The sequence below is a fragment of the Akebia trifoliata genome, chromosome 13 (genome assembly GCF_017979445.1).
Source record: "Akebia trifoliata isolate Shusen 1 chromosome 13, ASM1797944v1, whole genome shotgun sequence".
Taxonomy (NCBI): domain Eukaryota; kingdom Viridiplantae; phylum Streptophyta; class Magnoliopsida; order Ranunculales; family Lardizabalaceae; genus Akebia; species Akebia trifoliata.
In genome coordinates, this window is record NC_141387.1 from 29,134,454 (window position 1) to 29,159,178 (window position 24,725).

The 24,725-nt window shown below is 33.9% G+C and overlaps 1 long non-coding RNA gene across 1 annotated transcript; it reads right to left on the bottom strand.

The window, feature by feature from the left end:
• Positions 1-11,919: 11,919 nt before the first annotated feature.
• Positions 11,920-17,619, bottom strand: LOC147388227 (uncharacterized). Its single transcript, XR_015171598.1, has 4 exons — positions 16,861-17,619; positions 16,270-16,333; positions 15,886-15,944; positions 11,920-13,860 (listed from the first exon to the last, which is right to left on the bottom strand). It is a non-coding gene; the product is annotated as an uncharacterized LOC147388227 (long non-coding RNA).
• Between the last annotated feature and the right edge of the window lie 7,106 nt (positions 17,620-24,725).

Consider the following 24,725-nt stretch of genomic DNA (forward strand, 5'->3'; position numbering starts at 1 on the left):
TCCAATTGTAAACTTCCTATGTGTACAAAAAACAATTCAATGAATTAGCCCACACATTTTAATCAAACAAACTTGTTTTTTTTTTTGTTTGAATCACCACGTGCACCAAAATCAATGAGTTAACCCACACATTATTAATAAAAAAATTTGATTTTTTGAATCGCCACGTGTACTAAAATCAGTGAGTTAATCCACAAATTATTAATTAAAGAAACTTGGTATTTTGAATCGCTACATGCACCAAAATCAGTGAGTTAACTCACATGCCAAATTTCAGATACAAAAATTAGTGAGTCGACTCACATGCCCATTTCATGAAAATTTTTAATTTTAAACTTCCAATGTAGACAAAATCACGAGTCGACCCATATGCCCATTTCATAGAAAATTTTTATTTTAAACTTTCAATGTACACAAAATCGGTGTGTCAACTCGATAATTTTTATCAAAGAAATTTTGATTTCTTAACTCACCACGTGTGCCAAAATTAATGAATTAGCCCATACATTTTGCAAAATCAAAGATTTGACCCATTAACATCACAAAATAAGTAAATCAATCCGATAATATTAATAATCAATGGGTTGATCCATTAATATCCCAAAATCAATGAATCGATTCAATTAAAAATCAATCAATGAATTGATCCGTTAACATCACAAAATCAATGAGTCAATCTAATCAAAAATCAATGAGTGAAATCGCCTCGACCCCGTTTTCACCTGATTTATAAATGGGGGACTTTTGAGAAAAGGGAGTCGCCACCTAGTTTAGGTTTAGGAGCCATAAATAACTCTAAATGGATATGGATCGGTCCACGGATCAAAGATCACGGATCAAAGATATGGGTAAGAGGTCAGATTACGGGTTTCGGAAGGTGTTAGGCACCGAACCCGCCCAATCAAGATGATCGGTCTCTACTACAATCCAAAATCATCCTGTGGTCAACATACAAAGACTACGGTAAAGGTCACAGTCCAATCATCATCATCAATTTATGTTGCGTTTTCTAAACAAATCCTATCACTAAAAATTGTCCCAACTGTTACATGATTATTCTTTGAATTCCACAAAATATGGAAGGATTTGAAAAAGCCCTAATTAGCACCATGACCTAAAATCAATTAAGAAATCCCACCTGCAGGTATTTCCCAAACTGTCGAAAATAGAAACTCATGAGAATATTCTAAACGGGGAGATTACAAATAGAAACCTGCAAAATTGGGACTGATAATATTTCCAAATTAGGAACATGAAATTTTTTAAATTAGAATTCAAGAGATATATGCTGAATTCCCAAATTAAAATTTTAAAAAGATACATTTTCTAAAATAGAACATCCCAAAAAATGTAAGTTTCTAAATTTGAAACTCCCAAATTTCCATTAAAGTGAACTTTCCAAATGTGAATTTTCCAATGTAAATTTTGTTCACACCTATTTGGAATAGCAAATTTGAGTAAGAAATTCCAACAATTTATAACTTTCAAAGAAGGATTTTAGATCATGGAGTCTCAAAGTAGAAAATCACGAATTCACAACAAATCACCAAATTGGAAGTATAGATAACGCAAAAGAAATCACATTATTCCAATTTTTAAATCGACCAAACGGGCATGCGTATTTAATTCTCAATTTTTCTCAAAACCATTATTATTCAACGACATGCATAGTCATCAAGTCAAAGGGTACACTCATCACCAACTCATCCCAAATTCATTGTAAAAAATCACATAGGGCCATCATGCCTAGACGCGAAGATCATGTCGTCACAAACTCATAAAAACAATGCAAAAATAAATAAATAAATAAATAAAATACCCTTCTAATCCTATCTATATAAAAACACAAAAGTACCTAAAGAAAACTCATTAACATTATTATAGGCAAGGACACACAAAAAGGTAGAAAAAAACGTAAAGAGAAAAAAAAAAAACTTTCTAATCCTATTGATATGCAAACACAAAAAATACACAAAAAAAAAAAAACAAAAAGAAAAAAAAAACAATCTAATCCTAATAACGTGCAAGAAATAAAATAAACAATACCAAAATAAAAATAAACGAGATGGAAGCATAAAAAAATTTCGTAACCTATCAATACGCAAAAGAATAAATAAAACATAAAAAAAAAGAATACATAAAAAAATCAAAAATTAAAAGATCAAAAAATCAAAATATTCTCCAAATCCAATCAATATGCAAAATAAATATAAAGAAACCCTTAATCCCATCAAAATAAAAAAAAAACACCTACAAACCTACATAGAAAAAAAAACTAAATAATAAAAAGTTCTCCTAACCCTATCGTCATGCAAAAAATAAAAATAAATAAAAATAAATTTACCTATTGGACAAGGAATAATGAGTTAGTTCCTTTAGGTATAACTCAAAGAATCACAAGTGGTTGTTGCTGGGAAATAAGCACAGAGAGAGAGACGTTATCATACACACGGTAATAGCGTTGTGGTAGTAACTCGAAATGCCCAAGCAGAGAAGTTGGTGTGCTGGGGGTTGTATGGCAGAGAGAGGAAAGAGGCGACTGCAGCAAGGTCGTAATGCGCTGTTAGGACATCAATACCGTAGGGAAAGAATAGGTTTAATGGCTGAAATGCATGGGAAACAGAGAGAGCACGTTTATTGGCTAAAAAGCGTGGAAGAGTAGAGAGAGCAGATTCAGTGGTTGAGAAACATGGAGAGAGATCAGAAAGAAGAGTTTACTGGGGCGTTAGTGAGGGCTGAGAGATGAGTTGTAGTGGAGTGAGTCTGGCTGTGTGATGGCGATGAAGGAAGTAGTGAAAAGGTTTGCAATGCTGTGAGGACGTCGGTGATGTGGCTATTGTAGTCGAAGATACACGTGACAGAAAAGGTCTGTTAGAAGCAACTTCGTTGGAGAAGAAAATGGTCTGAGAATGAGAAGATAGGAGATCGTAGAGAGGAGGAGAGCAGGGAGAGAGACGTGTGTGAATCCAGCCAATTTGTTGGGGAAGAGACGTGGAAAGAGAGGCCACGTTCAACCTTTTAGCAGCCAAGAGAAGAGAGAGTTGAGAGAGAGGCGTTGGAGAAGACGTGAAGGAAGATGAAGTCCAACCTCTTTCTTAGAGAGAGACCTCTCTCTTTAAATAGAAACGTGTTTCTATTTCAATTTTTTTCTCTTTCTAATTTTTTGATTAACACGTATTTACTTCATTTTTTCTTTTTCTTTTTTTCAAATTGGAGAATGATAGTGGGGATTCCCCCCTACTCGTAGTTTGATAGTCCCCTATGGTCGATTGGTTTTAGCTTTGATTTTTTATTTCTTATCGATTGGATTCGTTTTGAACGATCAATTGGATTTTTATTCGTTTTGATTGGTCAATTACTTAAGATTTTTGGTTTTGAATTTTGAGTTTTTTAATTTGATTTTTCATTTTAGTGGGTTATTTGTCTGATCATACTTTGTTTCCTTCCTTAACTTTTTCGCACGGTACTTAGGAGGACTTTCATAGGTAAGCTTAGGACTGGGAATGGGTTTGATTACAGACTAAGGACTCAGAACATCGCCTTCAACTGGTACAACTGAAGCGTGGTAATTTTCGAAGAACAACTGGACAATGTTGAGAAATTCTGTGCTAGTTTGCCGGTCTTGAACTTCTTCTTCGGATTCTTTGCCCTTTTCTAACATTTCCTTATTCAGACTTGATTCCTCTTCCTTGGCCAAGGTCGTATTGAGTTCAGATATTTTGAAGGTTCTTTCTTCTCGAGTCACATGTTCACGTTCATTGCAATAGAGGGAGAAGTGCTCGCATTCTTGATCCAATAAGTAAGGATTTTCATCTTTTAAAAAACAAGATTCTTCCAAGTCCGTTTGAGTGATGAGAGTAGAGCTATCACGATGAGGTAGAGACAAGCAATATATTCTATCTGAAGTTAAGTTGAATGGTTCACAGTCAGTGGTGAGAACTTCCTTGAGGACTATCATTCCAATAAGCGGAGGACTAGGTGATTTAGGATTGACTGGGTGGATGAGGATGACAGGGTCAAATGGGAGATGGGTATTGGATACCATGTTCAAGGTCTGGGGAGGTTGGTACGTAGGTAAAGGATTGGTGGTAACATTTGGTTGCATAGGGGTAGGGACGATAACTTTTTTGGCATCGATGATGTCTTGAACGGTGTGACGAAGGGCAACACACTGATCAGTAAGGTAACCAGGATTTTGGTGAAACTCACAAAATGAGTTGGGATTGTGAGCGGCGGGGAGTGGACATGGTAGATGTCGAGGTTGAAGAGGTGTAATGAGCCCTTTACTTAATAGTTTCTGAAAAATAACGTTCAAAGATATCCTAAGATTAGTGAATTTCCTACGCGGCCAAGGTTGACTAGAATTAGCCTCGTTAATAGGTGAGGTAGTGGAATGGATGTGTGTAGCAGATGTATTGGCTACATAGGCATGATTAGTACTAGGCTTGGAATTGGGGAAGGGCTTTTTGAGCTTATAATCTGAAGGTTGGAAAGGACCCCGGAAGAGAAGGCATCCTCGATTTGGCTACCGGCTTGTAACAGGGACTCGAATGTGGGGAGATATTGGGCGACTAAATGCTGAGCATAATCTTGTGAAAGATTTTTCAATATGATCGCCACTTGTTCTTTCTCTGATGGTATATCCCACATTTGTGCAACCTTAAATCTCCAATGACTGATAAAGTTAGTAAATGTTTCTCCATTCTTTTGCTTAGTTGACTCTAAATCCCTTCGAGAAGTTTCGACCTCGATATTATACTTGTACTATGCCAAAAAAGTTTTGACATATTCTCCCATGTCCCGATTGCAGACGGATCTTGAGACATCAGCCATCGTAGCGCTGATCCCGAAAGGGTACATTGGAATAGTAATATCATATGTTCATCACTTAAACCCAGAGTGCACATGTTAGTGACATATACTTTGAGGTGTGTTCTTGCACAACCTACCTCATTGAATTTTTTCATTTCTGGCATTACGAACTTTTTAGGCAAATGGATTCTAGGGATTTGATTTAGGGCCTCAATGCCTGCTGTGATTTCATCAATCCCTTTTATGTTTTTCAAAGCTGTTTCTAACTGAGTCATTCTATTAGCCAGTACCAAATTTTCATTGAAGTGTTCTTCATTTCCATCAAGCTCGTAGACATCTTCTAGATTTTTAACAATGCTTCCTTCTGGTCCTTTACCCCTTTGATCATCAAGGAGATTTCTTGTCGATTCAGAGATCTGTTCTAGCACTTCTACCTTGTTTTTTATGTTGTTTATATCCATTGCGAAGACGGTCAAGATCTTACGAATTTCTGCAAGTTCAGATTCAAAGGCCATTTCTGATGGTTCACTTGGTGCTGATGTTCGCTCTAACCGACCCGACTCTCGACTCCAACTAAATGGTAGACGCTTAAGCTTAGGAGCAATGATATCCTGAAACCCCATCAATAGTGGTTATTCGATGAAGACCCGAGGGTAGGTTTTAACAATTAAAACTAAAGGTCCTTCTTGATAGCATTTATTAGATTAACCCTGTAGATTCAAAGTCTCTAACTGATTAAACATTCCGAGCAAGGGATTACATGAAAATGATTTGCTGATTGATTAAGAATCTTAGAAAAATTTTAAATCATAATTAAGGATTGCACGACCTTCAAAAAGCAAGATCCAGATTGTATCAATCGATACATCCCTTAAAATGACTTTACTAATCTCGATCTTGTTGATTATAAAATATTCAGTCCATTGAATTAAATTGGCCAATAAAAATGATTGGGACTAGGCACCCATTTGAGTTTGGGCTAGTTCGACCCAATGTATCTGAATGTTCTACCCAAATTGTTTCATGTACTATTTTTAAACCAATTAGTCCAACTGGTATATGTGTTGATCCATAAGATCCATTTACCAATTGGGCTAAGTAGTATAAATTGACATTGATCGGCATGTTTCATCAGTTATATTTATTGGGTTGGACTGATATTGCAGTTTCAATTTGAGCGGTGTGGACCAGTCCACCCTCTTACCTTTTGGTTAAATTAAGTAAAGCAACTCGGAGGACTATTGATTGATTCGAGTCGTGGTCTAGTGGGACCGTACTTAGGTTCAAGGTTCTAAGCTCACTATATGATTGAGGCTAAGTTAGGACAAAGCTTAGGTCATTTCAGCCTAGAACACCGATATACTATCCCAGTTTCATTTGGTCAAGCAGTACGTGGTGCTCCAGTTTGATATACCCGAAGGTACTGTACTGAAGTTGTAGCGTTCACTATCATCCCCCGTGTCCAGAAGGACAGGGTTAGCTTGGATCCGACTACGGGGTTTGGAGGAATATGTTATAATGCAAAAATGAATATACATGCTCGTGAGTGTGTGCGAAGGGAAAAAGTGAGCCCGGGGCGTTTTCAAGAATATCCAATCATACAAATCACATTCATCCCATCATCAAACCAATAACAATGAATACAATAATTGATTACGTTCAATCACAACCCAATGAAAAAAAGGACAAAATATAACCTAATCTGAGAGTCTCATTGAGTCAATTGAGTTGACTCGAGCAAAAGGTCAACCTAAGGATAGTCTTGAATCGGGTCAAGTTTGACCCTAATATCCCCAGTGGAGTCGCCACTGAAATCCCCTCGACTTCGTTGCACTAAATAGTGGATAGGGGCCCGATTTATAAATTGGGGACTTTTGAGAAATGGGAATCACCACCTTGTTTAGGTCTAGGAATCATAAATAACTCCAAATGGATATGGATCGGTCCACGGATCAAAGATATGGGTAAGAGGTTAGATTACGGGTTTCGGAAGGTGTTAGGAACAGAACCCGCCCGATCAAGATGATCGGTCTCTACTACAATCCAAAATCATCCTATGGTCAACATACAAAGACTACGGTAAAGGTCACAGTCTAATCATCATCATCAATTTATGTTAGGTTTTCTAAACAAATCCTATGGCTAAAAATTGTCCCAACTGTTACATGATTATTCTTTGAATTCCACAAAATATGGAAGGGTTTGACAAAACCCTAATTAGCTCCCTAACCTGAAATCAATTAAGAAATCCCACTTGCAAGTATTTCCCAAACTGTCGAAAATAGAAACTCATGAGAATATTCTAAACGGGGAGATTAGAAATAGAAACCTGCCAAATTGGGACTTATAATATTTCCAAATTAGGAATATGAAATCTCTTAAATTAAAATTTTAAAAAGATACATTTTCTAAAATAGAATATCCCAAAAAATGTAAGTTTCTAAATTTGAAACTCCCAAATTTCCATTAAAGTGAACTTTCCAAATTTGAATTTTTCAATGTAAATTTTGTTCACACCTTTTTGGAATAGCAAATTTGTGTAAGAAATTCCAACAATTTATAACTTTCAAAGAACGATTTTAGATAATGGAGTCTCAAAGTAGAAAATCATGAATTCACAACAAATCACCAAATTGGAAGTATAGATAACGCAAAAGAAACTCACATTCATCCAATTTTTAAATAGACCAAATGGGCATGCGTATTTAATTCTCAATTTTTCTTAAAACCATTATTATTCAATGATATGCATAGTCATCAAGTCAAAGGGTACACTCATCACCAACTCATCCCAAATTCATTGTAAAAAATCACATAAGGCCATCATGCCTTGACGCGAAGATCATGTCGTCACAAACTCATAAAAAAAATGCAAAAATAAATAAATAAATAAATAAAATGCCCTTCTAATCCTATCAATATAAAAACACTCATTAACCTTATTAATATGCAAGGACACACAAAAAGGTAGAAAAAAACTATTAAAGAGAAAAAAAAAACTTTCTAATCCTATTGATATGCAACCACAAAAAATACACAAAACAAAAAAAACAAAAATAAAAAAACCAATCTAATCCTACTAACGTGCGAGAAATAAAATAAACAATAACAAAATAAAAATAAACAAGATGGAAGCATAAAAAAATTTCCTAACCTATCAATACGCAAAAGAATAAATAAAACTTAAAAAAAAGAATGCATAAAAAAATCAAAAATCAAAATATTCTCCAGATCCAATCAATATGCAAAATAAATATAAAGAAACCCTTAATCCCATCAATAAAAAAAAATAAAAAAAATAAAACACCTAGAAACCTACATAGAATGAAAACTAAATAATAAAAAGTTCTCCCAACCCTATCGTCATGCAAAAAGAAAAAAAAAATAAAAACAAATAAAAATAAATTTACCTATTGGACCGGGAATAATGAGTTAGTTCCTTCAAGTATAACTCAAAAAATCACGAGTGCTTGTTGCTGGGAAATAAGCACAAAGAGAGAGACGCTCTCATACACACGGTAATAGCGCTGTGGTAGTAACTCGAAATGCCCAAGCAGAAAAGTGGGTGTGCTGGGGGTTGTATGACAGAGAGAGGAAAGAGGCGACTGCAGCAAGGTCGTAATTGGCTGTTAGGACATGAATGTCGTAGGGAGAGAATAGGTTTAATGGCTGAAATGCATGGGAAACAGAGATAGCACGTTTATTGGTTAAAAAATGTGGAAGAGTAGAGAAAGCAGATTCAGTGGCTGAGAAACATGGAGGAGAGATCAGAAAGAAGAGTTTACTGGGGCGTTAGTGATGAGGGCTGAGAGATGAGTTGTAGTGGAGTGAGGCTGGCTGTGTTGTGTGGTGAGGTACTGGAGATGATGGCGATGAAGGAAGTAGTGAAGAGGTTTGCAATGCTGTGAGGACGTCGGTGATGTGGCTATTGTAGTCGAAGATACACGTGACATAAAAGGTCTGTTGGACAGCAACTTCGTTGGAGAAGAAGATGGTCTGAGAATGAGAAGAGAGGAGATCGTAGAGAGGAGGAGAGCAGGGAGAGAGACATGTGTGAACCCAGCCAATTCGTTGGGGAAGAGACGTGGAAAGAGAGGCCACGTTCAACCTTTTAGCAGCCAAGAGAAGAGAGAGTTGAGAGAGAGGCGTTGGAGAAGACGTGAAGGAAGAAGAAGTCCAACCTCTTTCTTAGAGAGAGACGTCTCTCTTTAAATAGAATCGTGTTTCTATTTCAAATTTTTTCTCTTCCTAATTTTTTGATTAACACGTATTTACTTCCTTTTTTCTTTTTTATTTTTCCAAATTGGAGAATGATGGTGGGGATTCCCCGCTACCCGTAGTATGATAGTTCCTTATGGTCGATTTGTTTTAGCTTTGATTTTTTATTTCTTATCGATTAGATTCGTTTTGCACGATCAATTGGATTTTTATTCGTTTTGATTGGTCAATTACTTAAGATTTTTGATTTTGAATTTTAAGTTTTTTAATTTGATTTTTCATTTTAATGGGTTATGTAATTTTTAATTTAAGTTCATTTGATTTTGGTTTTGTTGGTTGATCGATTAAATTTGATTACTTAAATTTTAATTATTTGATTTAATTTTAAGTGCTTGATTTTAAATTTGAATTTAATTTTTTATTTCATTATATTTGAAATTTTAATTGTTTAATTTTTACTTTGATTTTTATTAGATTAAATTTTAATCGTTTAATTTTTAACTTAATTTTTATTAGACTTTAAATTTTAATTGTTTAATTTTGAATTTGATTTTTATTAGATTGAATTTTTTACTGGATTTTGATTTTTATTACATTTTCCTAAGGATCAGAATTTCTAAGTTGAATTTGGAGGTTGAGGGGCATTTTGGTCATTTTTATGATTTTTTCTTAAATATCTCTATTTTCGTTGGTTTGGGTCCCGTTAGACTCGAAATCATGTTCTGAGTGCAATGGATGTACTTTCGAGGTCTTTCGGAGGTGCAAAATTTATGAAGGGTATTTTCATCATTTTGTAGATTTTTATGGATTTTTACGAATTCTGGAGTGAGCTTTCATTCAGTCCCAACGTGATTATTTCTATGTTTAAAAGTCATATTTTCCTAGCGTGGCGAGATCTCTAAGTTGTCGAACTGTATAGCGAACCTAGGCGTACGTGCTTGCTAAATCGGGTGTAACGTGTGGCGATCCTAAGCGTGCGTAAATTTTTATGTCAAATTGTAAAGAGTAGGGGAGATGAAAAGAGTGGAAACAAAGAGAATCAGGAACAATACTCACAAGCCTTTTAGTTTTTTATGTTCATCATTAGGAATTCACGGTAACTGGAAGACGAATTGTCGAATTAGGCAGATGCAAAAATGGGGTGTCTACAATAAGCCGGCTCTTTAATTTTGTATGAAAATTAACTCGATCGATCTATCAACATTAAAATCAATGAATCGATCCACTAATACTTTGAAAACTCAAAGATTACTATTAGTACCACGTATACCAAAAAAAATCAATAAATCGATTTGGATATATAAAAAAATGAAATCAAGAAAAAAAAAAGTAAAAAAAGTAAAAAAGAAAAATTATCTTCGTCGAATAATTTTGGATGCATGGATTCCTTAAAAAAGACTTCGAAATAGCTTATGAGTTGTGCTGTGCGGGTCAATATGGCTGCAAAGTATTAGTGCCACGTATACCAAAAAAATCAATGAATCGATTCATAGTAATTCTTTGGCAACTTTTCTCTAATAGAAAATGCATCTTTTAACAACTCAAGCAACATATCGAATGATTTATTACTCCATCCGTTAAGACATTTCAGGTGTAACAACTTTACAACGAAAGATAGTTTTGAAAATTTAGTGCAACCCGGGTATAACTCAGTCTCAACATCCTTCAACATTTCATAAAACTTGTTTCATCGTTTGGCTCATCCAGACCATCATCATTTGACTCATTAACCTCTTCATCATCAAAATTAGGGATTCCGAATGCATCTTATAAATCCCTTGCATATCATCACCCTATTCAGACTCATTACTATTATCTTCATCTTCAAATTTCTCTCCATGGTACGTCCAACGACTGTAATGTTTATTCATCCCATACCATAATAAGTCACCATATACATTATCTCGATCCTTTAAAATCACATTGAGACATCTGACGCATGGGCACTTAATCATGTTACCAAACCTTGAACGAGAAAATGCAAAATCTAAGAACTTAATAACTCCTTCATCATACTTAAGGGTACTTCTAGGCAACTGAATCCAACTTTTATCTATTGGCATGTCCACTTTACGACAACGTCACATTTAAACCAATAACACATAGTCACACACACAAAAGAACATATCACAAGAATGCTAATTTTAAACAAAAAAGAGAATACTTAGTGGTATATGGGATAAGAAAAATGTTGAAAATCCATATAGTACATTCTCTATATGAAAAATGTAAGTATAAGCTAACAACTAGCATTATAACAATTCTCAATTCCAAAGGTGGTATCATCATGATCAGTTCATCAAAAATAACTCACGACACATTTTGTAACAATTCTCAATTGTTCTAGTTATGACTTTGTGAAGCCTTTCTAATTCCGATTCGAATTTGAGTTCAAAAAATCGGATATCAAATTAGAATTCGGGTAGTTTTATATGTTCGAATCCTTATCAGATACGGATTAGGATATTAGATAAAAATTTCGAAGTAAACCTATGATTAAGAATATTCTTTTATTAAAAATGGGTACCGCAGTTAGACCCACTTTCAAAAATCAAAGCCCCTAATCGATGTGGTCATCTAATCGATCACTTTGTTTCACCTAAACCAACTACATTAGACAATTACTTCCACTACAAAATTTTAGGTTTTTAGCGAGGGTCAAAAACCGTCGCAAATACCAAAAATCCGCCGCTAATAATTGTACTACCGTCGCTATAGATATGAGTGAGTCCTATAGTGACGGTGACAAACCGCCGCTAATAGTGTATTACTGTCGCTATAGACATGAGTGAAATCTATGGTGGTGACTAAAAACCACCGCTAATTAATTTTTTACCGTAGCTATAAATGTAATTTTAAATGCCTATAGTGGCAGTAATGATCACCGCTAATAAGAATTTTTTTTTTTCTAAATTTCTTTTATTTTAATATTATTTGTAATTAAATACCTATTTTTATACAACCTCTCAATTAAACACAATTACTTAACAAATAAAATTAGTTAAGAGGCAAATATAACAAAATAATAAGTCGATTGAATTAAGAGTTAATGTTTATAAATCCATGTTTATCACTCTAAAAACAAAAACTATCTATCATGGTTGTTGTAGACACTGATCATTGTCGGGTTGATTGTGCTGCTCATTAACCTACAATTCATATACATTAATCAAATTAATATGCCCAAGTATCGTTGGAGCTTAGCCACATGCTTCCCCACAGGCTATCCATGGCTATTTCACACTATTTCAAATCTTTCTCCTGGCTTTAAATTCTGTAATGAGAAGCATCGAGTACAACCTCTTTTTCTCTTTGAATTTGTCCTCTCACCAAATGAACTTTGTCCAGGTTCCATCTGCAAATGTAAAGTGCAACAGAAAAATAAATTATTTATCTAGATAATTATGTTTTATGTACTAATTATGGAAAAACATATACAACAAGTTATGCTTTATTTACTATTAAAACAAGTTAGATTCACTAACACCTCATACAAGGACTAGCATTAAAGAGAAAAAATTTTCATGTTGTTAAATTGAATCAATGTAAGGTTCAGCATTCTCACATGAGTCATAAATGAGAAAACAGAAGCATTCATGATATGAAAGATTTCTTAAAAAATTATCATGAATGCTAACTTTCATCCCCAACTCTTCACTTCCGACCAGGCCCATGTTGTCATAGACAGGTACAATGAATGATGATGATGATTTGAGAGCTTTCACAAAATTCAACATAAAAGAAAATATCAAATAAAGCTCTATAAGTTCAAAGTAGTTCTATACGTTCAATTGTAAGAATTTTAATAAAATATTCTATACGGAGGCCTTCCACACTAATAAGTACCGGAATGCCCATGTTCAACTAACAATAATTTCACAGCTAAAGCACACGCAAGTTATTATAAATCTGACTTTCAATGTCCCCCTTAACTTGGGACTTTAATCTCCTCAAAGGATAAGGAGAAGGAGAAAATTGAAAATGCATTGACTAGTTCTAATCCACCTTGTCCCTAATTCCACACAAAATGTTCTGTATAAACCTTGAAAATCAAGTTATTGACTCCTATGAAGTAGTCACTAAAGACCAGTTCAGAATTCCTATTCTAACGATAATCTTGAAAATCAAGTTTTGCGATACCCATTCTTACAAATAATCTTACCAAGAAACGTAAAACCCACTTTGCTCTACTGTGAACCGCCAAATGGCGAATCATAAAGCACCTTTGGATCTTAACACTGAAATCATAACCCCTTTCTATTCTGGGATGACAACTTCTTGGAATCTACTATCTACCAAATTATCCAGCCACTTTGTTGCATAAAATAGAAAATGCTTTGTTTAATCTTTTTCCAATGTATCATCTATTGGCACTAGCATCTTAAAGGCCAAAATGAAGCATGAAGAACAAATTGAGAAGCATCTGCTATGAAGGTAATGTATATCCAAAATGAGATATTTCTAGGCCGGCATCCTAAAGGGGAAAATGAAGTATGTAGAGCAAATACATATTGGACAGCATCTCGTTCTTCCTAGTGTTACTAGTAGGAACTCAAGCAGCACTTCTGCGACATAAATCTTACGGGCTGTAGCTCTTTAAAACCATGTCCCTATTGGACACCACACCACAGAAGTCTCTATTGGACACTTGACACATAAAGAAGACAACACATGTTGGCATGTAATTGATGGATGATCCTTGTTGCGAACATTAGCAGATAAAAAATTAACTAGAAGTAGCTCATACCTTTATCAGCTTTCTTCAAACAGATTGTAGCCCTTTCCAAGGCTTCGACATCTTCATCTATCCCCAAATATTCGAATTGGAATCTGCAAGATGGAGAAATAAGTACAGAAATAAGTTATTCTGAAATATGATATACAACCCTCTCTAGATGAATATCTAAGAATATGTAACCGAAATAGTCATAAAATTATAACTGGATTACTTAATACAAATACACAGTTGTACTCTTTTATTGTTGGTTATAAAATAAAGTTTTTAAGAGCATTATATGAATTTTAAGATTGAAGTAAATATAATTGTATAGGTAGAGCTAGAAGTAATGGACTCTATTATAAAGATCATGGCTAGAATTTTTTAAGGTATCAATTTTATTGCAGACCAACTTATTATCAGAAGAAAAGAAAGGAAAAAACTTTATGCAGTGGAAATGGCTAGATGAATTTTAAAATTAGGGAGCAACTACTTGTAGACCACCTAGAGCCAACTAGAAGTTTTCTGGAATGATAAACAGCAGTTAAACAGAGGTAAAAGTTTCAAATAAAATATAAGTATTCTCTTAAGGAAAGCGAGGAGAAATCAATAATAAGCTTATAAACAGTGAGAGTGGACTCCGTCATGGAATAAACAAAGAGTAAAAATGCAAAAAATGACATATTCTAAAGAAATAGATAAATGAGATGTTGCATCAACATAAATAGATAAATTAGTAGCACCTGTTGAAGAAGAAAATTTTGATCTTAGGTTTTGTGGAATTGATACCCTAGATCGATTGAATCAAGTAGGACAATAAAATCAACCTTTCTTGTCTGAAATAGGCCCTAGATCCACAACAAACACGCACAGAGTTACCTTGATGTGATCGATGAGAAACCCTAGTTCTTAGCCAATTGGATTCGTTTTAGAAGACCTAGAATCGATCGATTGATCAAGAGGGGTCGATTTGAGTGAGGGAGGTGTGAGGTTTTGGAGAGAGAGAGAGGCAAGGTTGAGCTTTCTCAAGTTGTGAGGTTCTGGATCGATCGAGAGAGAGATAGAGAGAGAGGCGAGGTTGAGCTTTCTCTGAGTTGTGAGGTTCTGGATCGAGAGAGAGATAGAGAGAAAGAGAGTTGTGAGTTCTTTGGAAATAAAAATGGGAAGAAAGGTTTTGGAAATAAAACGAAAGGTTACGACTTACGAAATACACGCGCGGAAGGAAAAGGCGACACAAACTCTAGATCGATCCACAACGACTTAAAAATGTATAGATTGTAGTGTTTATAATGACGGGAATTTTGGCCGTCATTAAAATAATGTCGCTAAAAACCAATGATTTTGCAGTGTTCATGATTCACGGCATTTATAGTTTTAGGATAACATTAACATTACAAAACATTATCACACTTTGTTCAAACAATTTCACTAGCTAATTTTAAATAATCATACTATGTCAACCAGACGAGCTTATGAGTTTTACATTACCACACTCTAGACAATGGCCTATTAGATCCACATAGCTGTAACACATGATACTAAGATATTTCACATGATGGCCAGGAAGCTATTGTACCATGCTTTAAAGATAAGAGTATAAAAGAGCTGTATACTGGCTTTCACATAAATTAACCTACTAGGGAGTACCAAGCATGCACCTGTAAATGTAAAGCTGGAAATTTAATAACAAAGTTTGATATAAATATATGAAGAATCACAAAAGGAAATTCTATTGGACAACCAAACATTAAGGGAAAAAATTCAGACTGGATAATGGTTTCCTAAAAAAATCAGATAAGCAATAGTACAGCAAACTAGAGAAAATTAGGGGTATTTTTCAAATACATAGAAAAGCATGATTCCTCTTTCGCATTGGGAAAGTTTTGTCAATAAAATACTATACAAGCTTTGTGTGTGTAAAGGTAGAGAAGAGTATGACTTTTTTTGACTTAATAACAGTTTCCCCAAAAATGTGATTGACTAGCACTTGTGGAATTAACTCAAAAGAGATAAAATTAGCTAGTTATTTGTAAAACTTGTTGAATTAGAATATGTTTGTGTTCCAAATAACCCACTGTAGGAGAGAGACTGGAAGAAATTAAATTTAACAGACTGTATAAAATTCATTGCAGGATCACCTTCAATTCTGCTATCTTGTCACAATGAATGCAGTTTCCTTTTTGTTTGCTTTCTGAAGCTGATATCAAATGGAAACTAAAATCAGTATATGCAACAATGATCAAGATCACTAAGGATTCGAAGGAGCAAAGTGACATCACCAAAGCATACCCCAAGAAGGCCGTGAAGAGGATGAAGAAATGGGTAGACACACACAATAATAATAATAATATTAAAAGATGAATCATTGTCAAGTACATGACATTGGAAATTAGTGAATAACATATCAGTAGATTATTCACATTCCAAATATTAACAGAGGTATTATTTAAAGATGGTTCATAAAACAGCTTCCAATCTACAGATGCAAAAGAAAGTGCATGCACTGAGATCATTGTACTAACCTTCTAGTATTCGCTTGAAACAACTGGATATTCAAATAAAATCCTGAAGGGTGTGGGGTCTATGCTGTAATAGTGCAAAGGAAACTGTTCCAATTATCTGTAATTTCCTCAAGAAGGTTGTTGAATTAAGGAAATATAACCGTTTTTAAATAGTAAGATCTTCTGGACTAAAACATACAATCTTCATTGAAAAAAAACAAATAAAAGTGAGAAAAGAAAAAAATCAAGCTCAATCATGGGAGCTTATATTTTACAATGCTCAATTAAGAGACTGTCTAGGAGAAAATGTTTAAAGAGAGGAAATTGTAAGAAAACTAAAATCAGTACAGACAACTTGAAATTAGAGTCTGTATCAATTTCCATAGATGCTAAGATATCCTCAATTTTTGCCACAAAAATCAACCCTAATTTGAGTGCAAATCTATGAGGATGAATACAAGATCAAGATCTCAAAATTCTTTCCAAAATTAGGCAAATTTAAGATAATTCACCTTCAAGTCTATAGAAACTGAAATTGATTTTCGAAATCCAAACTAGAGCAAAAGAAAGAAAGAGTAACCAATTAATGAGAAAATCGGAGAAGAAGAATACCTAAGACTTTCGATCTTTTCACTTCCTCTACTTTTCTTCGATCTCTAACGATTTTGTTGAAACTTCATCCCTAAGAGATCAGCTCGATCTCTTCAGATCAAATCCAGCACTTCAAAAGGGGAGGTCAAGAGAATGGAAGATTGAAATCGAGAGAGATGAGGAGATCGAGAGAATGGAGGATCGAAATCGAGAGAGAAGACGAGATAAGGAGATCGAGAGAGTTTCGTTGAAACAAAATGGAGGATCGAGAGAGAAGACGAGATGAGATTAAAATCGAGACAGTTTCGTTGAAGTCTCGAGAGTTAGGTTGAAAGAAAATGAAAATTTGGGAAAAACAGTCGTGTGGAAAATAGAAGTAGAAGAAAAATAAAAATAGAAAATTAACTCTACGCCGACAGCATATTTTTTTTCCGTCGCTATAGTGCTATTATACTGACGGAAGTAACATTACCGTCGCTAAATCACGTCGCTATATCAACATTTTCCTGTAGTGAATCTTCTCCATGTTTTCCCTGGGGTAACCAAATTCCTTCTCACCCATTCACTTCTCCTAACTAAATTTCCATTATCACCTTGACACAAATTAAGTGACCTCAATTGGCTTAAGTCTAATTGGAAGGGACCAATCCTATTGGAAACCAATTGAATATTTGAAATTTTAGCGATTAAACTCTGTATCTCGTGCCTCTAAATGGTACATGATCATGTTCACCTCTTTAAGCTCCCATCTTGAAGCCTCTAAATCGCCTATTACCAAGCCTTCATTGGCCCAATAAAAACCCATGTTCCATTGGAAGGGCTATTGAGCCTAGTGCTACCACGTCCCTTTGTCATTCTTAACTTCACATGAATTTAGAATTTTTCGTCATCCTCTATTTTCATTATGCTTTTAGATTGAACTACTTGTTCGCTTTGTAGACTTTTTTCTCCATCATTCGATCAGAATTTTAATATTCCAATGTTGAAACTTCTATCGAACAAGCGCACATCATCTTCTTAGGAGGCATGAGATACACAAGCTCATTAGATATCTATAAAAGGATAATATTTTAATTGTTACCATAACAGTCCCTATATTTATGCAATCACAGTCGGCAACAACCCCTGATTTAAGTAATCACAGCCCATTCAGGCTTCTGTAATCTTTCCTTTTTTATCATTGTAAAAATTATAAATATACATAGAATCAATTGAAGAACAGATGTCATGTCTATGATGAGGGAAGATATCATGGTTAGGTGGATGATGTCGTACGATCTATCTATTGAGTCAATGATTGATCTAAAATAAATTTGGAGGGCAATATAATTAGAGAATAACTATGACTGATTAGTTTCATGAACCCAAATTACCTTATGAAGATAAGCAAACACTATCAAGTAGTAATAATAAATTAGATAAAAATGGTATTCTAAACAGATAACAAATCTCTTCCATCATCATTTTCCGCAATTAATTTCCATGATCAAACAAAAGACTTCAAAATTCAACAAACTGTCATCTCTACAAATATTCCCTCAAGCCTAATCTCAATTATAAATACTTCAATCAAAATAAAAATTCATAGATTATAAGTCCCTTTAAGTCATTGAGAAAGTTCTGCGTCAAACATATGAAATTAATTGATAATTATCTTCTTCTTTTCTTTGTTTTCTCAAGATATTTTGCACGACATCATAGTTCATGCCTGGATATTTTAAGAATGGGTAAGGGATTTCCTGCATCTCTTGAAGAGTGTTCAGTGGGAAGTAATGGGTTCACAGAGGGAAATTTTGTAACTTATTCTCTAGATTCTTTACCTATGGAATCAGAATAACTGTTGAATATTTGGGTCAGTAGAAGACACACCAAGAAAATAAAACATATTGCGTTGGTGTTTTAGCAACAAAAGAAAAAAAGTTCTTAAAGATTTATTTATATCCATTAATAACCATACAACAGAGAATTGCGCCTGTTTTGACGATGCAAATGAGCTTCCATTTACAAGATTCCGTTTGGGAAATTTTTGTAGTAGCACATACAAAGAAAAACATAAAAATGAGACCCAATTTTAGAAATAATATTAAGAAGACTAACAACATAACCCTAGAGGAGCACCTACAGCACTCATGGCTGCTTCCACGAAAACCAAAAGAAAGACCACCAGTTTCAAAAATCATGCCTAAACCACCCATCGTTATAACGGAAAACAATGACTCATCCATGCAACCAATCTTGCACGTCATTAGATGTCATAGAGATCGTACAGCTAATTCACTAGAAGGTTCCCTAGGGAATATCGTCCTATTTCGTCCGTTCGATTGATTGAAAGCCTTGAATTAGTCGTTTGATTGAATAGCGGCTGATATGGAAAGTTCTTTCTCCCTCAAATAATTTCTTCGAAAAGAAAATTTAATTTGGTGTTTTTATGATGGTTTTCTTAACATTTATCGTAACGCTCAGGTTAAAGTGGATTAAATACACTTTCAAAATTTATTTTCTTACCCAAAATACCTTCAAAGGTGTATTTAATGACCTTAAAAAAATACCAAATAAAATAGGAAAAAATGCTAATGTTGAAGGAAATTCCAAGGGATTCTCTAAGAAGATAGATCAGAAACATGTGCTCATCTCTAGATAACCTGAATATTTTTCCTTCCATCTCAGCTACATGTTTGAGTTTAGAAAAGCCCTTTCAATGGTACAATAATAATAGTTAATTTTGTCAACATTTCGATTATGTATCTTGTAACACTTTAGCAATCATCGCCAGCATAGAGTTTTGATTATGTTTTCTGTTTCATTTTGATACAATGTCAAGCTCAGATAGTTATGTTGAAACTGTAATTCTAATTTTTTTAATTATCATCCAAGTGAAAGTTTTGACGTTGAATCAACGATGTGTTATAGGGACGTAGAGTCGATTAAGCATTTGTTCTTTTCTTATTCATTTATTAAGAGAGTGTGGTATAAAGTTTTTTTACCCCCCCCCCCCCCTCCCCTTTTTTTTGATAAGTAGAAGTTTTAAAGAGAGATCAAATTCACTCAGAAATGATATGACATTGAATAAGCAATTTTTTATAAGGACATAGAGTCGATTAAGCACTTGTTCTTTTGTTATTCATTTTTTAAGAGAGTGAGATATAAAGTTTTACTAAACCCTCCCCCCCCCCCCCCTCCCTTTTTTTTATAAGCTGAAGTTTTAGAGAGAGAACAAATTCGCTCACAAATGATTTGACATTGAATGAGCGATTTGTTATAAGGACGTATAGTCGATTAAGCACTTGTTCTTTTCTTATTCATTCACTAAGAGAGTGGTATAATGTTTTATTACCCCCCCCCCCCCCCCCATTTGATCACAATCCAACATTTGTTTGACATATAGCATAAATGATATCATCAATTAAGGAAAGAATATTTCTCTCTCCTGTCGTTGGGTATATTGATTCCCCATGAGAAATATAAATACTCTATTTAATTGGAAAAAAAGGACCTTATTTTCAACAGCTAGAAATATCATTAATGAAGGTTAAGCTTACCTCTTTACCTATCATCTCTAACATTCAACACCTTTATCAACGACGTCAAGGCCTAAAAAATTCGACGATAAACCAATGAAGAAGTGTTCCCCCACCCAGTTTGCTTAGGAATGCTAAGTACATTATGCAGACCATTTTAAACATTCATTACCTTATGCTATCAAAACATGATACAACTAGAATGATAAGAAAATGGCTCAATCAAAAAAAGAAAACAAATAGAAAAAAACCAACCACAAGATGTAATCACATAAAGAAAACCGATTGATTTTAGGTGGTTCCCTCTAGATTGTGGTAAGTCCACAGAGCACAGTAAACCCACAATGAAGAAAAAAAAACTTGAGGTTATAAATTACACCCTTTCACCAAAATGAGAAATTTAAGTACCTAAGAAATCTAACTAGGGTTTTACATAATATTAGTGAATTATGAAAATACACTTGGGAAAATTTCTTTCAGGGGCCTTTGGCCCGCATCAAACCCCCCAAAATTACCTACGCCTCGCATAGGCCTTCTCTTCCTAGTGCTGCTTGAAACTGTTTAAAGAGTTAAAATATATATATAAAAAAATATATATATATATGTCAATAAAAACTTATCTAGATAAGCATTGTATTAATGATAGTATAAGGTATTTAAACTAACTTAATAAAACATATCATACTTGTATTGCTACTCCCATTTCCAACTCTCATACATAGCCTTGCTATACTAGATGATGCATCTAAGACTAAGTTTGAGAAGTTATTTCTCCCCTCTGTCTGTTAGACCTCCTACTTGGATGATTTTCTACGCAACAAACAATTTCTCAGATAATTAAAATCAATATATTCATCAAATGACAGATTGATTTCATTTTATTAAAATGAACTACTATTATAAAAAAATAACAATTTAAATAATCATATGCTAGACGTAATCATCATCATCATCATTAATGATGCCTTGATCCTCACCGATATATCCTTTGACAAGTACTCATTTGATATCCTTCTTTTTCCAAAGGATAACATCATCATTTGTACCAATTGCATTTTGATGCAACCCTAACTCATTATCTTGGAAAGGTTTTGCATCTTCCGGCTCCATATTATATAAGTCTCATGGTTGTGTATTTATTACAACACGTCAATCACAATGGGTGGTATCTTTTATATAAAATACATGTTATGCTTGATTTGCAAAAGTGTATGGTACATTGGTGGTTAAGTTCCGTGTAACATTCAAACACTTGAAACCATATTCATATTGCTTGAATACCAACAGTTTATGACATCCCACCAATGACATTTGAATAGTATGACCCGATTCCCACCTGGATACTTCAACTCTAAAACATCATTTAAGATGCCATAGTATCCTACATTACCTGTCACCAAATTAGTGTCATTAGCGATTGCAAAATGATGTGTTTCTACAAAGATAAATACTCCACTATTTTGAGTTTTTCTTTAGTTATCTCATTCTTTAGTGTGAAATCTAAAGTCATTTACAATGAAGCCCTTTAAAAAACATGACATTATGCGAAGGACCAAGAGTTAACTGATAAATTTGTTCATCTATGTATTCACCATTTAGTCGCATTTGTGAAACCTATTAAGATCAAAGAATGAAATTAATCCATTTAGAACTATATTTAAGTGGTAACAATCCTTATATTTATGCAATGACAGTTGGTAACAATCCTTGATTTAAATAATGACAGCCTATTCAACCTTATGAAATCTTCCCTTTTTATTGTTGTAAAAATTATAAATATGCATAGAATCAACCCAAGAACGGATGCCATGTTTATGATGAGGGAAGATATCATGGTTAGGTGGATGATATCATACAATTTATCTACTTAGTCAATGCTTGATCTAAAATAAATTAGGAGGGCAATATAATTAGAGTATAACTATTACTGGTTAGTTTCATGAACCCTAATTACCTTATGAATGTAAGAAAACACTATTAAGAAGTTATAATTGAAATCCACTTGACCCGACTATCCGCTAAATAGGGAATAGGGGTCCGATTCATAAAATTGGGGATTTTTAAATAATAGGGAATCATCACCTAGTTTAGGTCTAGGAACCATAGATAACTCCAAAATGAATCAGATTGGTCCACGAATAATGGGTAAGGGGTCAGATTATGGGTTTCAGAAGGTACTAAGCATCGAACCCGCCTGATGAAGATGATCAGTCTCTACTATGATCCAAAAATATCCTACGATCAATATTCAAAAACTAAAGGTCAAACTAGAGTCCAATATTCATCAAATTACATTAGATTTACTAAACAAATCTTACTGCTAAAGTAATTACATGATTTCTCGAATTTCACATAGTAGAATCCCACGATTTAATAAGGCTTACGTGGCGTCAAAAATTAATGGATCAATTCAGTCATATTTTGAAAAGCATGAAATTGATTTAACTTGGTATTTTCAATCGCTACATGCACCAAAATCAGTGAGTTAACTCACATGCCAAATTTCAGATACAAAAATCAGTGAGTCGACTCACATGCCCATTTCATGAAATTTTAATTTTAAACTTCCAATGTACCCAAAATCGGTGAGTCAACTCGAAAATTTTGATCAAATAAATTTTGATTTCTTAACTCACCACATCTGCCAAAATTAATGAATTAACCCATACATTTCGTAAAATCTAAGATTTGACCCATTAATATCACAAAATAAGTAAATCAATCGATAATACTAATAATCAATGGGTTGATCCATTAATATCCCAAAATCAATGAATCGATTCAATTAAAAATCAATCAATGAATTGATCCGTTAACATCACAAAATCAATGAGTCAATCTAATTAAAAATCAATGAGCCGGCTCTTTAATTTTGTATGAAAATTAACTTGATCAATCTATCAACATTAAAATCAATGAATCGATCCACTACTACTTTGAAAACTCAAAGATTACTATTAGTTCCACGTATACCAAAAAAGTCGATGAATCGATTTGGATACATAAAAAAATGAAATCAAGAAAATAAAAAATAAAATAAAAAAGTGAAAAAGAAAAATTATCTTCGTCGAATAATTTTGGATGCATGGATTCCTTCAAAAAGACTTTGAAATAGCTTATGAGTTGTGCCATGCGGGTCAATGTGGCTGCAAGGTATTAGTGCCACGTATACCAAAAAAATCGATGAATCGATTCAGATGCATAAAAAAATGAAATCAAGAAAATAAAAAATAAAATAAAAAAGTAAAAAAAAAAAGTTAAAAAGAAGAATTACCTTCGCCAAATAATTTCGGATGCATGGATTCCTTCAAAAAGACCTCGAAATAACTTATGAGTTGTGCCGTGCGGTTCAAGGTGAGGTTGCTGTTTTATTTTTTTTCTAATGGAGGTTAGGGCTGTTGTAGGACTGTTATAAACATTGATGAAGGTGAGGCTTCTGTTCTTTAAAGGCGAAGAAAGTGAGACTTGAGGATGATGGAGAATAGTGTGAGGTTGCTGTTTTATTTTTTTTCTAATGGAGATAAGGGCTGTTGTAGGTTCTTTTTCTTTTTATGGAAAAAGAAGGTGGAGTGCAGGTTGTTTTCCTCTATGGAAGGCAGCCAAAAAAGCGTTGATGGAGAAGAAGGTCAAATTTCTTTGTGAAGGGTAGATAAAACGTGAGAGAGTTGAGATGATGTTGCAGGTTTTTTTTGTTTTTTTTTTTTTTTTTTAAGAGGCAGTCTCTCAAAAAAAACGTCCCCCTTCCAATGGTGGCTTCAACTGCTGTTTTATGGTGGTTCTCCCATTGTGTGAGAGTGGGAGAGTGGGGAGAGATGAGAGAGGGGGGAGAGAGAGTGGAGATGGGAGAGTGGGTGGTTATGAGAAGGGGCTAGAGACGTTGGAGAGAGAGGTAGATGAAGACGTAGGTTCAAGGCAACCTTTATTATTTTTTATTACTATTATTTTTTTCTTTCCATTTTTCTTTTAAGAGAATGGGAGAGGGATCCCACGCTACTTGTTTCACTAATGGTCCCTTATCGATGAGTTGTCATTAGTAGATAATTTGATTTTTATTCTGATTGGTTGATTTCAATTAAATTTTTTATTCGAGTCAACATTTTGATTTGAATTTTAATTTGATGTTTTAAATTTAAATTTGTATTAGATTTTATATTTTGATGGTTTAATTAAGATTTAATTTCAATTTGGTTTGATCGATTGAGTTCGATTTTCGATTTTGATTTAGATTATAATTTATTAGTTGTTTTTTTTGTTATTTTTAATTTGATTTTGCGTTTTAATTGGTTGACTTAATTTTAATTTTGCATTTTAATTTGATTTTCAGTTAGATTATAATTTGATTTTTGATTTGAAATTAATTTGAATTTT